Source organism: Chelonoidis abingdonii, chromosome 3, assembly GCF_003597395.2.
Source record: "Chelonoidis abingdonii isolate Lonesome George chromosome 3, CheloAbing_2.0, whole genome shotgun sequence".
NCBI lineage: Eukaryota > Metazoa > Chordata > Testudines > Testudinidae > Chelonoidis > Chelonoidis abingdonii.
The window spans coordinates 165095297-165111753 of NC_133771.1; the positions used below are offsets into that span (position 1 = coordinate 165095297).

The following is a 16457-nucleotide window of genomic DNA, read 5'->3' on the forward strand; positions in this document are numbered from 1 at the left end:
TAGCTATTAGAAAATCTCTGTTACCACCAGCAGTCAGTAGCTGCGAAGGGATGCGGTCAGCACAGCGAGACAGTGAGTTCAAGGACAGCGCGTAAACAGGAATGGCAAGCCTAGAAGCAACAAAGAAAGGACACGCACATAAGAGATGGATGGAACTATTAATGCAGAAATAGCCAGGAAGAAGCGGCCACAAGAGAAGAAAGCCAGAAGCTGACCATAGGTAGAGGAGAGAGAGAGGAAACAAAAGAGCGTAGAGATAAAAGAAAAGTAAATTATCTCTGTAAAATCAGGATGGATGTTTCACGGGTATTCAGATTCATGTAGCTTAGAGGACCTCCCTCCCTTAGCCTGAGATTCAAAGTTACAGCAAACAGAGGTAAAATCCTTCCAGCAAAGACCAGTTTACAGTTAAGAAAACAAAACTAAGACTAATCCGCCTTCCTGGCTATTACGTCCTATTTTGAACATGAGAGACTGATTCAGAAGATTGAGAGAACTGTGTACGTCTGTCCTCTTCGCCAAAGCAGACACGACAACAGCACAAACAAAGACTTCCCTCCATCAAGATTTGAAAGTATCTTGTCCCCCCATTGGTCCTCTGGTCAGGTGTCAGCCAGGTTCACTGAGCTTCTTAACCCTTTACAGGTAAAAGAGACATTAACCCTTAACCATCTGTTTATGGCAACTTTTAAGGAAGCATTTTCAGGAAGGTGAAGATGAGGATGTGCCTGGTGGATTTAAAGTAATGGGATAGTTCCAAGCAGAAAGAGACAGAGAAAATGACAGCATAAAGCTGGGAGTAAAAAACAGGAATGTTTGTTTAAAAAAAGAACTGTGTCCATGGAGAAAGGGATAGAATCTCCCGATGAAGAGCTGATTCTCAGTGAAGAAGGGAATCTTTGATGATAAGACGGGAGGGAACAGATGGTAATCATCACTTTCTGTTAAATACTGCAGCACCAGAAGGATGTGCCAAAGTAAATATGTAACAGGCACATATCTCCTTGCTATTTCAGCTTTTTGGTTAGCAACAACTGAAGCGCTTACACTATGCCAGATTTAAAAGCTGCATTTCTAAATGTCATATCTGTATTCACAACAACATCAGAGTAATTACCACTAAGAGAGGAGAAGAAGTAGAGAGGAAACAGTGTTCTCAATTAGAGTTTACTGTGGCACGTCCTTATAGTACTGAACTGTTTAACTTGAGAGAAAGCTCTGTCTCACATCAGTTTTGTGGGATGTGTTCAGAGCACAGATCCAATGGTAGCCTTGCTACATAAAGAAAAATGAAAAGTCTCATTTAAGCTTCTTCACACCAAGTTCAAACGGAAAAAAAAAATCACGTCTGCTGCAGACTAGAACAAAATTAAGGAAGAATTATTTGTAGTTATAAGAGACAGAACAAATAAATCACACTTATTTATGCAAACATCCCATTCACATACATCATGGTGCTTTTAATTAATTTATTCCAAGAAAAAGAATTCAGGAATTATTCAGTACAAGTATTCAGAAAGGGGAAACTGTCTTCGGTATTAATTATGAGCAGACAAAAGCTCTTCAGAAAGTGCCTAGCACTCTATTTCCCAAGTGACGATTCTCTGGGGGCACTGACAGTAATTGGAACTCTATTTGCTGTGTTCTGAGTATGCAAGTTAAAGGAGATTGTCCTTGTTCTGGATTTCTCTGTATGTTGTTAGAGAAAAGCTCTCTAACAAGCTCTCTGGGATATAGGCTACTTAGCCTCAACTGTAAGGATAAGGTTTTACCTCTGTCTGCCTGACTGTGGAATTCTAATGTTCCATCTGTAACATTAAGAAATCCCTAGTGAAGTATGTGTATGAGATAATCCATTAATTTTGCCTACAACTAAAATATTAAGTTTCCTCTACTCCATCTCATTTTATTATCTTTTAAGCCAAAAACTGCACCTTACTGAACAATACCGTTACCCCTTCAGCAAAATTCCTGAGAACTCTGTTTTTTAGATGTTAATTAGACAAACCTTTCTTAAAGTATGTATACTTACAACTGCAATTAACTATGGTGTAACGACTGTGTGTGTTTTACTGTGGAGTTATAACCTGTTTCATAGACCTTCTCACACTAAGTTTTTGTGGCTATAAAGCTACTTAAAAGGATAATTGCATGTCTATGCGCTTTGCTAAATGTAATTTCTTTTTATATATATATAAAATAATGATTAAAAGATTATACTACAGTACATACTTTTAAGGAAGGATTATAATTAGCAGAAATTCTTGGATGATATCATATGCATGCATTTGAAAATCTAATTATGGCAAAAAACACATTTTGTGCATCTCATATAGATAAAGGTTATGTTGGATTTTGGCTATTTAGGAGGACTTAACACTTCCACCTACAGTTCCCTGACTATATGATATCTGTAGTGGATTTTGACTGCAGCACCATATCCTCCCCAAGGTAGAAGAAACTAATGAATTCAGAACAAATGGATTTTAAAAACCCACACGTTAAATAAGTTGGGGTACACAAATTTACACTTATGAAATTTACTTGGGTAAAACATCTCGTCAAGATGTACGAGCCCAATGCTACAGCCAGAAACTCTAGTACAGAAAAACCTGCTCAGACTAAGATTTAATCTGTGTCCTAGGGGCTATTCACTCACGGACTGATTGTCAAAGGCACAAATGACAGTTAGGCACCTAACTGCCATTGATTTTTTATATGTTAGATGCCTAACTGCTCTTTGTGCCTTTGAAAATCTCCTCATTTAGACTCTCTACCTCAATTTCTCCATTGGTAAAAGATATACAACACTGGCCTCCTTTGGCAGCTTTTGTGAGGATTAGTCAGTGTTCATAGAATGCTTTGAAAATGAAGAGCATTGTTATTGTAGAAAAGTAAAGAGAAAATAAGGGCCTGATTCTGATAGCACAAGCCTTGTGAGACCAGGTTCAATCCCCAAGTATTTACATCTAAAGATGCAATTTAACTGTCAGACAATGGTATTCTAGTATAATAATAAATCAGGCAAGCCATTTATGATATATTTAAGATCTCCAAATGCTCATACAAAGAATGACTGTAAAACGATCAATGAGATTAAAATAGAAAGCTCTGGTTTCCTCATACATTCACTGTACAAAATGTAAATATAGCAGAAGTGCTACCTAAAAGTAGCACTAAAAAAAATGGTTTTAATTATAGACCAAATGCAATTTCATAGATTAAACAAAAATGCCCTTACAAATCTTTCAGACTGTGTAAAAATACGCTTTTTTCTGGTTCCCTTATACCATTTGCTTTCTACTATTACCTTCCAGGACCTTTGTACCGGACCACGTGCTGTGATAGTGATTTTTATGTAAGTTGAAATTGCAGCATTATCTTTGCCCCTCAGGACTCTTAAAAAAAAAAAAAAAAAAAAAATGTGTTCCATTACACTGGTCTGAAGCAGAGAAAATGACTCCTCTCTTATGCCTCAATGGTTTGCTCTGAAATTAGGAGGGCATATCTACTTGTATCCTGTAGGGGGTCAGTCCTGGATGTGGTACTAGTCAATAGTCACATTAATGACTTGGATAATGGAGTAGAGAGTACGCTTATAAAATCTGCAGATGACACCAAGGGAGAGGTTGCAAGCACTTTGGAGGACCGGTTTAAAATTCAAAATGACCTTGACAAATTGGAGAATTGGTCTGAATTCAACAAGATAAAATTAAACACAGACAAGTGCAAAGTACTTCACTTAGGAAGGAAAAATCAAACGGACAATTACAAAATGGGGAATAACTGCCTAGATGGTCTTACTGCTTAAAAGGATCTGGGGATTATAGTGGACCACAAACAGAATGTGTGCCATCAATGTGATGCAGTTGCAAAAAAGGCTAATATGATTCTGAAGTGTGTTAACAGGAGTTTTGTATGTAAGATGCAGGCGCTAACTGTCCCGCTCTACTCAGCACTGGTGAGGCCCCAGCTGGAGCACTATGTCCAGTTTTGGGCACCACAATTCAGGAAAGATGTGGACAAACTGGAAAGAGTCCACAGGAGAGCAACAAAAATGATAACAGGTTTAGAAAACCTGACCTATGAGAACAGGTTAAAAAAATTAAGAATGTTTAGTCGTGAGAAAAGAAAACTGAGGGGGACCTGATAACTGTCTTCCAGTATGTTAAGGGCTATTATAAAGAGGATTGGTGATCAGTTGCTCTTCACGTCCACTGAAGATTGGACAAAAAGTAATGAGCTTCATCTGAAGCACGGGAGATTTAGGTTAGATATTAGGAAAAACTTCCTAAGTCTAGGGGTAGTTAAGCACTGGAATAGGCTTCCAAAGGAGGACATGGAGTACCCATCATTGGAAGCTTTTAAAAACTAGCTAGACAAACATCTTTCAGGGCTGGTCTAGGTTTACTTGGTCCTGCTTCAGCTCAAAGAAGCTGGACTTGATGACTTCTCGAGGTACCTTTCAGCCCTACATTTCTACGATACTGTACCAGGGTAGCGTCCCCCACAACAAGCTATGTGTGCACGATTCCTGCTAGCCAACTAATTTTTAAATTAAAAATAAACAAAATCTAAATTGGAATATACTGCACCAATCCTGAACAATGTAGCAAAATACTTACCTTTCTAACTTGAAATATGAATCCATATTGTCTATACAGAACAGTGTTTCAGTATCATTTCTGCCTCACTATAGTTCTGATTATTTCATCTCTTCCTCCTAATAAAATATTCCCCAAAACATGAAATATATACAAATATTATAAAAAGCAGTATTTTGGGCCTCCCATGCTGTTCTTAAACAACAGATATCTGTTCACCAACTACATCAAGACTGGATCATACATTTAACAAAAGTGAATCTGTTCCAATTTTATCTAAGTCTCCATTACATTTACATTTTAAAGTGTCAGAGTTCTGGACTAAGCTTGTCTGCAAATGAAAGCTGTTGCAGGTTTTGTGTATCTGCATTATGTGATCCAGAACAATGGCTGCACAAGCAGTCTGTCAACACCACATTGTAATCCCCAGCTAAGCACCTTTTGGGATCACTGTATGCACACAGCGCTGCACGATTTCAAAACAAGCAGTCAGCATTCTGGGCAGGCATCTCCTGGTACAGCGCTCCCCCACTAAACTCTATGCATTCTGGGATTATTTTTGCTGCACATAGTTAAATACTGGAATAAGTTCTAAAGGGAGGTTGTAGAATCCCCATCCTTGGAGGTTTTAAAGAACAAGTTAGACAAACACCCATCAGATACGATCTACGTGTACTTGGTCTCATCTCAGCACGGAGGGATGGACTAGATGACCTCTTGAGGTCCCTTCCAGACCTACATTTCTATGACTGTGAGATAATTACCAAAAGGCACTTGAATTCTGGGACTTGGGTTCAAAATAAGTAGTTCCCATGATTCCTCTCATTTCATTCCATCATCTATCATTATGCGCCAACGCTATTTTTAAAGCACTGTCAGACAGCATGGAAGAAATATTGCTGAGCACTGTGATCATCACAGTGATTAATTCAAACAGAATACTGCAAATATGTCATATTGTGCAATGATTTCAGAGCCAAGAACATACAGGCCCCTGAGGAAGATGGAACTGAGAAGATACTAGAGCTTAATTTTTTCCTGCAGTGGCTTCAGCAAGTTAGCCATCACTTTTGAGTTCAGCCAACTAGATTAATAGTTTCCAATGACAGAAGGGACCATTGTGATCATGTAGTCTGACCTCCTGTATAGCACAGGCCATAGAACTTTCCCAAAACAATTCCTACAGCTTTTAGAAAAACATCCAATCTTGATTTAAAATTTGTCAGTGATGGAGAATCCACCATGAGCCTTGATAATTTCTTCCAATTTGTTCTCAATTAAAAATTTACACCTTATTTCCAGTACTAGCATTGACTGATGGAACAGAATAGGAATGAAGACCTAGGATGTCCAGCAGTGGAAGCAAAACTTCAGGATGTCAAAGTCCACTTTCCTAGAAATCTGTGCAGAATACACCTATCTGGAAGCTCATCAACACGATTGCTACCAGTCAGTAGCTACCCATTTTGGTATTGTTAGATAACCTCTTGGGGCTATTGTAATAAAGGTGTGTGCAGCTATCAAGAAGGTGCTGTTCCCTCTGGTCATAAAACTAGGCAATGTACAGGATGTTATTCATGGATTTACTATTTGAGTTCCTGAATTATATTGGAGCCATTGATGGGATCCATGTGCCTCTCCTTTGCCCCCAACATCAAGCCTCAGGGTTCATCAACAGAAAGGGATATTTCTTCATGGTGCAGCAAGGCTGGCTGAACACTATGGAAGGTTTACCAATATTAATGTGGAGGGTTCTGCAAAGGTTCATGATGCCGGGATCTTTAGAAACTCTGGCTTGTTTTCTGCAATGATATCAAACTTTTGTAAAAGCAGCAAAGAATCCTGTGGCACCTTATAGAATAACAGACGTCTGTAAGTCTATAAGGTGCCACAAGATTATTTGCTGCTTTTACAGATCCAGACTAACACGGCTACCCCTCTGATACATCACAACTTTTGTTTCTGTGAACCACTTTGGACACTGATGGTGCTGCCATTCCTCCTATGATTACCCTCTGCTTCCCTGGCTTACGAAGCCTCTTACTGTATACATGGATTGGAGAAAGGACTTGTTTAACTAAATCCTGAATGGCTGCAGAATGCATTTGGAAGACTGACAGGTAGATGGAGGAACCTAATGTCCAGGCTGGAAGCTGATAAGCAGTATCTGTGTCATGTGACAGAAGCTTGCTGTGTTTTGCATAACCTACTGAGATCAAAGGAGATAGCTTTGCTGAAGAGTAGAAGGAGGTGGTGAGCAGAATTCCTGAAGTTTCTGAACAACCAGAGAGGCAGCATCTACCAAATGCTGCAACTGACTCAGAGCCAGCCAAGCATTATGTTCCTACTCTGAGGCTAAGACAAACTTGTGAACAATGTATATACCTCTGTGTAAGGCTTTTCTCATGATCAATGCATGTGTCTTTACATTTATATCTACTGGTGGAAAGAGTTTAGTACACTGCACGTGGGGATTTTATTGACTCACATGAGGCTCTTATGAAATTTTCAAACAAAGAATGTCATGACATTTTCAATTAATGATTAATAGAAAACCAAACAATACATCAAGTTTAACCTTGTGAATAGTAAAAGAAAAAACTATTGAACAAACATAACATGACGCGAAGTTAAAAGTCCAGTACAAAACAACAGTCCAGCTCATCACAATAACTGCCAAACCATGCAAGTTCAACCAGGGTCCTTATTATTGACCCTGACATTACTAAAACACAGCCAGAGCTCCTTTCCCTTGTGGCAGCATCAGATCAGGTTCTCCGAGCATCCCCTCTCCTTTGTTTGTTTTGATAGACACTTGCAGATGTGAATTATGGCGACTGCTCTTCAAATAGGCTGGGATTCGCAGCTCTTCCCAGAGGACAACCAAGTCCAGGACCTCAGCCTGGGACCACATAGGAGCATGAGCCATGGCTGCTAAATAATCATTTCCATGAGCTAGAATCATGAACAGCCACACTTGGCTGCATGCCACCATTTAAACAGGGAGGTGACAGTCAAGTCAAGATGATTCCAGAACAGTTGAGGGCACAGAGGTAAATAGACAAGCTGACCCAAGTAGCCAGCAAAGCAGCATGGGATACCAGCAGGACTACCAGATATAGAACAATTGTTTCACAATGGGGATACATCTCCATCTACTTTGTTCTGGGTAAATTCATCCTATACCTCACTATACACACTCTCAAAGGAAATGTATTAATGTGGGTTAAAACATCAGATGATTTGCAACAAATGGGGAGAGGGATAGCTCAGTGGTTTGAGCACTTGCCTGCTACACCCAGGATTGTGAGTTTAATCCTTAAGGGGGGCCATTTAGGGATCTGGGGCAAAAATCTTTCTGGGGATTGGCCCTGCTTTGAGCAGGGGGTTGGACTAGAGGACCTCCTGAGGTCCCTTCTAATCCTCATGTTCTATGAAAAAATTGTGTGCAGACACAAAGCATTTTATCACAAAACAGTTCAATTTAACCCACAACAACTTTTAATTTAGACAAACCATTATACACTAAAAACAAAACAAAAAAAAACAAAACAGTGCTTTGCTTTTTAAAAGTTCAGGAGCAGCATGTAACAGAAGCTATCTTTGCCTGTTCTACCCTACACCCAACACCCAAAAATCCACTCCAAGGAAGGGAGTGGTGGAGTTGGAAAGAGGCCTACAGTTTAACAGGCTTGGTTTACATGTCCGTACATGTATATTTCCTGACCCAGCATAAGTACCTACACAAGTGCCTCACACACAAATTATTCTTATTTTGGGTCTGAATAATGTTTGTCAGGGGAGGGAGGTATGCCAAACAAAATATGGCTGTGTACAATAACATTGCCTTTGTAGCCAGAGTATAATTTCAGAATGTATCCCATGAAGAGTGATCTCCTCTCACAGGTTCAACTGCATGAAAGTACGGGAGGAAAGAATGGCCTATTTCACAACCACTAAACAATTGATCAACAACATCCCTGATTAGGATTATGTTTTAATTGCATGCCAGCAGCAGCAGGGTCAAATTAAAGACTAGTTCCAATAAACTGAGCCAGACTTGAGGATTCTGTCTTATCCTTTTCAGTTTGTTCAGTTATGCGATAAAAATATGGTCATTAGACCTTAAAAGATTTTCTTCCCTCACCCCTGATATGCTTACTCAGCAAGGGACACTGTGTTCGAATGGGTACCCATCACAGACTTCAGGATTAGCAAATGGCCCATGAGACAAAAAGTTCATCATATTCCCATTTAGCATCTATTTAAAAAAACGCCCACTCTGCTATCCCCCACTTCAGAGACTATGTGTTGTAAAGCACCCTGAAAAGAATTCTAGCTTTTTAATTCTGTCTGAACCAAAAAATGTGGACAAATCTTTAGTGGATGCCAAATAACTGTTACAAATAAAATAAGCAGGCAATAATAAAATGCTATCAGGAATACACATAGCTTGGGAGGAACATGCAATTAGGCAAGTGAGATCATACTTAGAAAGACTCCCTGGGAACTGTAGTTCCCATTCCATCTGCTTAGAAAATCTGCTTAGGGGAAACTTCCTGTTCATGCTACCAGAGACCAAACGAAGGCCTCATCTACACTACACAGTTTTGTTGACAAAAGTCACTTTCGTCGAGAAAACTGTGGAGGTGTACACATAACAATGCTCCTCCCGCTGATTTAACTCTCCTGCTATGCCAACAAAATAAAAACCACTTAGACAAGAGGCGTAGAGCTTTTTGTGGCAAAGTTAGATTGACGCAGTGTCAATGTATACACTGAGCTTGGTTATGTCACCATAAATGGGCTCCTGGAGGTGTCCCACAATGCCCATTCTGACTGCTCTGGCCAGCACTTTGAACTTCCCTGCCCTGCACCCAGGTACACAGGCCTCTGCCCCTCTCCCTTTAAAGGATCAGAAATGTCTGAAATTCCACTTCCTGTTTGCTTGGCATGGACTGCTCCCATGGCATCTTTCCAACTGAGCATGGTGGCTCCATGCACTAAACAATTTCCTGTGCGGAATACACCAGAGTTGTTGGATATGCTGGCTCTGTGGGGCGAGGAGGCTGTGCAGTTCCAGCTTCACTCCAGACATAGGAATTTTGATATCTACTGTCAGATCTCTCATGGCATGTTAGATAAGGGCCATCAATGGGACACACATCAGTGCTGTGTGAAGATCAAGGAACTGAGAAAGGCCTACCAAAAAGCAAGGGAGTCAAACCATCACTTTGATGCTGTGCCAAAGACCTGCCGCTTCTTTAAGGAGCTGGATGCCATCCTCGGCAGTGAACCCACCTCCACGAACCTCGTGGTGGATGAGATGGGACAGGTGACAGGGTTGTCCAGTACCATGACGAGCCAGGATCTCTTCTCAACCCCGGAGGGTTCAAGCCAGTCCCAACACTCTGTCTGTGGTGCACATGATGCAGCGGAGGGGAGCTCTGGTAAGTGCTCATTTTGAATTGATACTGCTCGGTTACATGAGGTAGAGCTGTCCTTTGCTTTGTTATACGCTAGAAGTGGGTTAAGAGATAGAAATGTACAAGACCAGCTGTGTTTACCTCTGCTTTACATTCCCCTATGCAACTACAGTGGGACCTTGCAGGTGCACATCGAGATTTCATATAAATCCTCCAGCGAAATCTCTAGGAAACTTTCACGGAGGTACTCGCTAATCTTCTGTGGAAGGTTCCTTGGCAGAGCTGCTTTGTTCCTTCCCCCACTGTAGGAAACTTTCCTGTGCCAATCGGCAATCACTTGTGCAGGGACCAAAGCAGCACATAGGCGAGCAGCACAGGGACCCAGTGTGAAGTCACACGCATGTAGGAAATGAATCTTTGCAACTTTGCTTACCCTCAGTAGTGAGACATTGGCTTCAATGACCTGCCTATAGAGAATGGTGGCAGAATTTACAATATTGTCCCTAGTCTCTTGCAGCGATCCCCTTAAAAAACCACCTAGATCCTTTGCCTCATCTTGAACGCCCTCTTCCCCACCCCAGCCAAACTCACCATGTTTAAGGCATTCACTGAGCTATATACTTGCCAAGGGACAGTGAGAAAGAGGTATTTTACTATTATGATTCAATGCTGCGAGTGCACTTTCATGCCTCTGTTTATTGTTTCCTGTGTTTCTGCAGATGTGGCCTTGAGGAGAACCCCTTAGACACTGGCAGAGTGCCTCTGCCAGATAGAAAGTGACCCAGGAGCAAATGTTGTAAGGGGTGCTCCAATCCTTTGACGCTGCAGAACGAGAACAGAGGGCGTGGAGAGAGACAATCAATTAAAAATTAAAAATAGATAGCCAAGAGAGGAAGTAGGGCAAGGAGAGAATTTTAGAGGACCAGGAGTGAATGATAAAAGTGATGGAGACCAAAGAGAGATACTGAAGTCCCTAATCATGCTGCAGGTGGAATACATGTGAGCTCGCTCCCTCCTGCAGCCCATACAGAACTGCTAGCTACGCTCTCCCCAAACTCCTTGCATCTTCCCAGCCTGCAGTATACCCTGTTCACTCCATTCCTTTGGACAGGTTCCTCAGTGATAGCTGGACTTAGACACAGCTATGAGAGCCTCCATCAAGAGAGTGCTCCTCCTAGTGTTATGTCCCTATCAAGAAAGCGTTATGTGTGTATTGGTTATTGCTGTTTAATAACAATGTACTCTCTGAAAGAAAATCAACCTTTATTTATCTCCTACACACGATGGCTGCTGCTGGAATTCACACACAGTGGCAATTTGCACACTTGCAGATAACAAATCATGGTCAGGAAGCAATCATCAAAATTTTCATTCAAGGCGACAAGTTAACAAAGCATGGTAAAATGCTTTATAGTAAAACATGTTACTGGTGCTCATTGTCAAAACGGTGCCTCATAGTCTCCCTGATTCCAAGATCCCTGCCTTGTGCCCCTCTAAAAGCCCTGGTATCCAGCTGCTCAAAATGAGCCACAAGGCAATCCGCCGCCCCGCTCCACCCCTGGGGAAACGTTTCACCTGTAGCCTTACAAATATTATGCAGCACACACCGGCTGCTATGACCATAGGAATATTTTCTTCACTGAGGTCTAACCTGCCATAAAGGCAGTGCCAGAGAGTCTTTAATCTGCCAAACACACGTTCAACGGTCATTCTGCACCTGCTTAGCCTATTGTTGAAGTGCTCCTTGCTGCTGTCCAGGTTTCCCGTGTAAGGCTTAATCAGCTATGGCAGTAAGGGATACACTGAGTCCTCCAGAATCACGTTAGGCATTTTAACACCCCTTGAATCTTCTGGTCTGGAAACAAAGTCCCTGCTTGCACCTTTCTGTGCAGGCCAGTGTTCCTGAAAATGCATGCATCATGCACTATCCCTAACGACCCCATGCTGATATCAATTAAATGACTCCAGTGACTCACAAGCGCATGCAATACCACAGAGAAGTACCCCTTTTTATTGATGTACTCCGTCACAAGATGGTCTGGGGCCAAAACTGAGATATGTGTGTCATCTATCACCCTGCCGCAGTTAGGGAATCCCATTGCCACAAAGCCATCCACTATTTCACGCACACATCACAGACATAGTTCTTCATAAAAGAATGAAATTAATGGCCCTGAACACTTGCATGAACACAACCCCCAAAGTAGACTTCCCAACTTCAAACTGATTCGCAACTGACCAGTAGCAGTCGGGAGTTGTCAGCTTCCACACACCTATTGTCATGCACTTCTCCACTCAGAGGGCCGCTGTTATTCTAGTGTCCTTGCCCCACAGGACAAGGCGGGAGAGCTCAGCACACAGTTACAGAAAGGTGGCTATGCACGTCCAAAAGTTCTGCAGCCACTGCTCATCATCCCAGACCAGCATAACAATGTGATCCCACCATTCTGTGCTTGTTTCCTGAGCCCAAAAGTGACGGTCCACCATCTGCAGCTACTCCATGAATGCCAAACTTAATCTGGAATTGTTTCTTTCCATGGCACACAGCAGGACAGGCACAATGGATCCCGTTCAGATTCGAAGCTCATGAAATACTGCACGATCCGCTGCAGTGTGTTCATAACATTGATCACAAAACTAGAGGTCAGTGCAGGATCCATGCTTTCAGGCAGAGATGGAGGGCACACAGTTTACAGGGGCTGTTAAAAAAAACAGCGCAAAACATAGTCGAAAGACCATGGAATGATGGGACAGAAAAAAACTGCATCATGGGATGATGCAGAAGGTGGCAAGTTGCACAGTGGGATAGCTACCCACAGTGCACTGCTCTCTTTGTCAACGCTAGAGCACCAACTGTGGACGGGCTCCGATGACACAAGGAGTGTTGTGTGAACACACACAAATGATGCAATTATAGCAATTTATGATCATTGGTGTAACTTGCATTGATTTTATTCTGTAGTATAGACATAGCTTCAAACAATGTCCCCACTCACCCCTTTACTTTAACATCATCTTGACTGGCAATTGAAAAAAAAATGCATCCCTCCCCCCAAATGGCACAGAGATCTTATGGCTGCCTAGTTTGATTTAAACTGCACATCCTATATCTTGGCTTTTTTGCGGGGGAGGAGGGAAGGAATGGAGATAGTAGGACTAGTGTAGGAGCAGTATAGCACTGTAGTGGAGGTGGGAGCTGGAACAACAAACCACCACATTTGGTCCTTCCATATCTATATAATTAATCTATAATTCAAATTAAGACTGAAAACAATGCTTTTCCTTCATACCTAGTGTGCACTTTTCTGGGAGGTTCTTCATCGTAGGCTAAAGAGGATTAAATCATACATAACAAAAATGTTTTAAAATACACCTCTATTCCGATATAACACCACCCGACAGAACATGAATTCAGATATAACATGGTAAAGCAGCGCTTTGGGGAGGCAGGGCTGTGCACTCCGGAGGATCAAAGCAAGTTCAATATAACGCGGTAAGATTTTTTGGCTCCCGAGGACAGCGTTATTTCAAGGTAGAGGTGTATTTTAGACTCCTGTTCCTAGTTTTGGATGACTTGGGGCTGTGGACCTCTAATAAAACTAATTCAGGGTAATCATTCTGCTAAAAGTCATTACCAAGCTCTCATTTCTCAGTTCTCCTGCTTGGATCCAGAGCCCTTTTCTGCACAGAAACAGCAGCAGAATCTTAGGAATCCACTCTCACTTACTAAAGGGCTAATAAGTAATGAAGAAAAAGTTAGCCAAGCTTTTTGGGACGCTCATATTCAAGTGGCAAACCTCCAGTAAAAGTAAGCAAGGTCCTTATGTAACTTAATCTAGACACAACACACAAAAGAAATAGGATTAATCTCAATGAAACTACTGTACTTTGCTACTTACTGCTCTCTCAGTGTGCTGAAGTAATTCTCACCAAGGGCTAGAGGAAACTGGATTCAGCTCAGATCTTTTTCTCTGTCACCCTCAAAACAAAAAGCAGAACAGAAGAGAAAGTTGGTCTTTAATGCCCATGAATGTGAGTATGATTACAAGATGTCACTCGGTAAAAAAAAAAAGTAAATGTTTACAAAAATATCATCATCATATCTTTCTCTAGATATCAGTCTTCAGTGGAAACAGTTCAATGCACTCCTCTGAAGTATTCACAACCAAAACATTGAATGTTGTGCTAAATGCATAAAAACATGAAAGTGCTGTTGACTAGAAAATAGAATAAGCATAAGTGAAAGCGATCCATCTTTTTTCAGCGTTCAAACTGAGGAAATAGGGAAGAAGTAAATTAAATGTTTAAAATTATTTTTTTAATGACTGAAAGTGGCAAGAGCAGAGTGCAACTTGATAACCATTATGCTCAGAGCTAGTTGGAAAACCTATTTTCCATCCCACAAAAAAATTCAAAATAAAAAAAAAAAATCACCACCAATCAGGACAAAAAGGTAAAGTTTCAAAAATTTTCACAAAGTTAGAAAACAATATTTGAATGTCAGCCTAAACATTTCTTTTGGATAAATCTGAAATGTTTCAGCTTCAACCCTTTATAATTTTTATATAAAATAAATGTCTAAACAAAATTTCATTTCAAAACAAAAACATCAAAACTTTTTTTGGTTCCAGAAACATCGAAATGGGACATTTCTATATTTTTAAGAGTCTTATTACAAATTGTTTTTTTTTTAAATGTAGAAAACAATACAATTTTGGGAGGGGAACCCCGTTTCATTTTTGACTCACCCTACTGCTCGTTTTAAAATGAAATGGACACGGACACGGACACTGACACTCACACCCCCGTAAGACACAGTTACTGGTAAGGCAACAGCTTTGAAATGTCATGTTTTTATTTTAATTGTATTATATATTAACTCGTGCCCCTCCCAGGAATAACCACCAACAGGGCACTTCGAGCCCCGCCGGAGGCCCCTCCGCCAGGCTAAAGTCTGAAATCAGAGCCTGGGTTGGCGCAGATTCCCGGCAGTGCGCAGCAGCAGCAGGTCTCAGCCCTGGCCCACGCCCCTCCCGCAGGAGGGTTTTTTTCCCGTTCCTGCAGGCACGGCAATACCAGGTGATGCATGGGGCAGACACAGCAAGCTTCTGTTCTAACCCCCACCCCTCCCGTTTCAAAAATGGAGCTAATATACAGTCCTCACATCAAGGACATACCAGACACACCGCTGGGCGGCCCGGTGCACGCGGGCTCAGACCGCAGGGCCAGTAGGCACCTCCCGCGAAGGCGGAGAAGGACACCCCCCGCTCAGCCCGCCGGGGCTAACAGGCAGGAACTTCGCGCGCGGCGGGAATCGACCTCCCGCTAAACCGACCCCAGCGGCTGCAGGTACCTGGCGGGGGCGGATCCGTCCCCTGGGTCCGGCGCGCGGGCCTGACCGTGCGAGCTCTGCGCTGCGCTCCCCTGGGAACGGAGGCGGGGCAGCCCCTGCGGGCCCGCCCGTCGCCGGAGGCGGGGGGAGTCGGAGCAGCTGCACCCAGAGGGCGAGGGAAATCGGCGGCCCCGCCTCAACGGCCGGGGCGGCCCCGCCCACAGGTTGGGAGTGGAGGCCCCGGTGGGGTCCCTGCCCGCCGTGGGACCTGCCCCTGGGAGCAGAGCGCGCCCCCCCGGGCCTCGCGGGAGTGGGACCCGGAGTGATGGGAGGGTGGACACGACTGGTGGGAGAGAAGTTCCCAGTGCCGGTGCGCTGCGTGGAGGGGAGCGAACCCCCATATGCTGCAGGGACAGACCCCTTAGAAGTGCAAATAACAAGAAGTCTAATCCAAGCCCTGCAAGGCACCAGGGAAGAGCGGTTTGTTTTCTCCAGTGGGATTGCTGGCCAAACCCTGCCGGAAAACAGTCAGGTACTCCAGCCCTCATTGCAATAGCCCCTGGTTGTTCATGCCCATTCAAAGTAGGTGTGTGCGTGCCATGTGCAGGCCAGCCTGGCGCCCCCTGGAGTGGCACCCTATAAAGGGGCCCGCCGACCCTCCAGCCCCTCAGTTCCTTCTTACCGCCGGTAATGGCTAGCTGGAACTTCTCTTGTGTATAGCAAGTTAGCAGTGTCCTATCCTTGTGTATAGTCCATGTATATAGTTACATTATAGTTAGTCTACGTAGGTCATTATATATAGTTCTTGGTAGTTGGGGGGGGGTTCCCCCCAAGTTTTCATCGCCCGCTGGGGCATGCTCAGGTCCCCCAGGTTTAAACTGTGCAAGGACTGCGGGTAATTCATAACCAAGAGAACCTGCACTCTGCTTGTTTGAGGTGCCTCAGAGAGAACCACCAAAAGGACTGGTGCTCTATCTTCAGAGGCTTCCGCCCAAGAACTCTCAAAGACAGAGCTCAAAGACTTAGAGTCCTCCTGATGGAGGCTGCCCTGCAGCCACCCTCAGACCCGGAACCGGCCGACGCAGTGCCCGGTAC

The 16457-nt window shown here is 43.0% G+C and overlaps 1 protein-coding gene across 3 annotated transcripts in view; it reads right to left on the reverse strand.

The window, feature by feature from the left end:
* EPHX1 (epoxide hydrolase 1) overlaps nt 1-15462 on the reverse strand; it is a 48292-nt gene extending 32830 nt beyond the window's left edge. Inside the window, exons 1-2 of one of the 3 annotated variants that reach the window (XM_032778780.2) lie at nt 15384-15462; nt 13930-14009 (exon numbers count right to left, since the gene is read on the reverse strand). The gene's annotated coding sequence lies outside the window, so the exon portion shown is untranslated. Of the gene's footprint in view, nt 1-3310; nt 3332-13929; nt 14010-15383 lie in introns of those variants that run through there. The other 2 variants (XM_075064298.1, XM_032778781.2) reach the window with 2 other exon arrangements.
* Nucleotides 15463-16457: the final 995 nt, after the last annotated feature.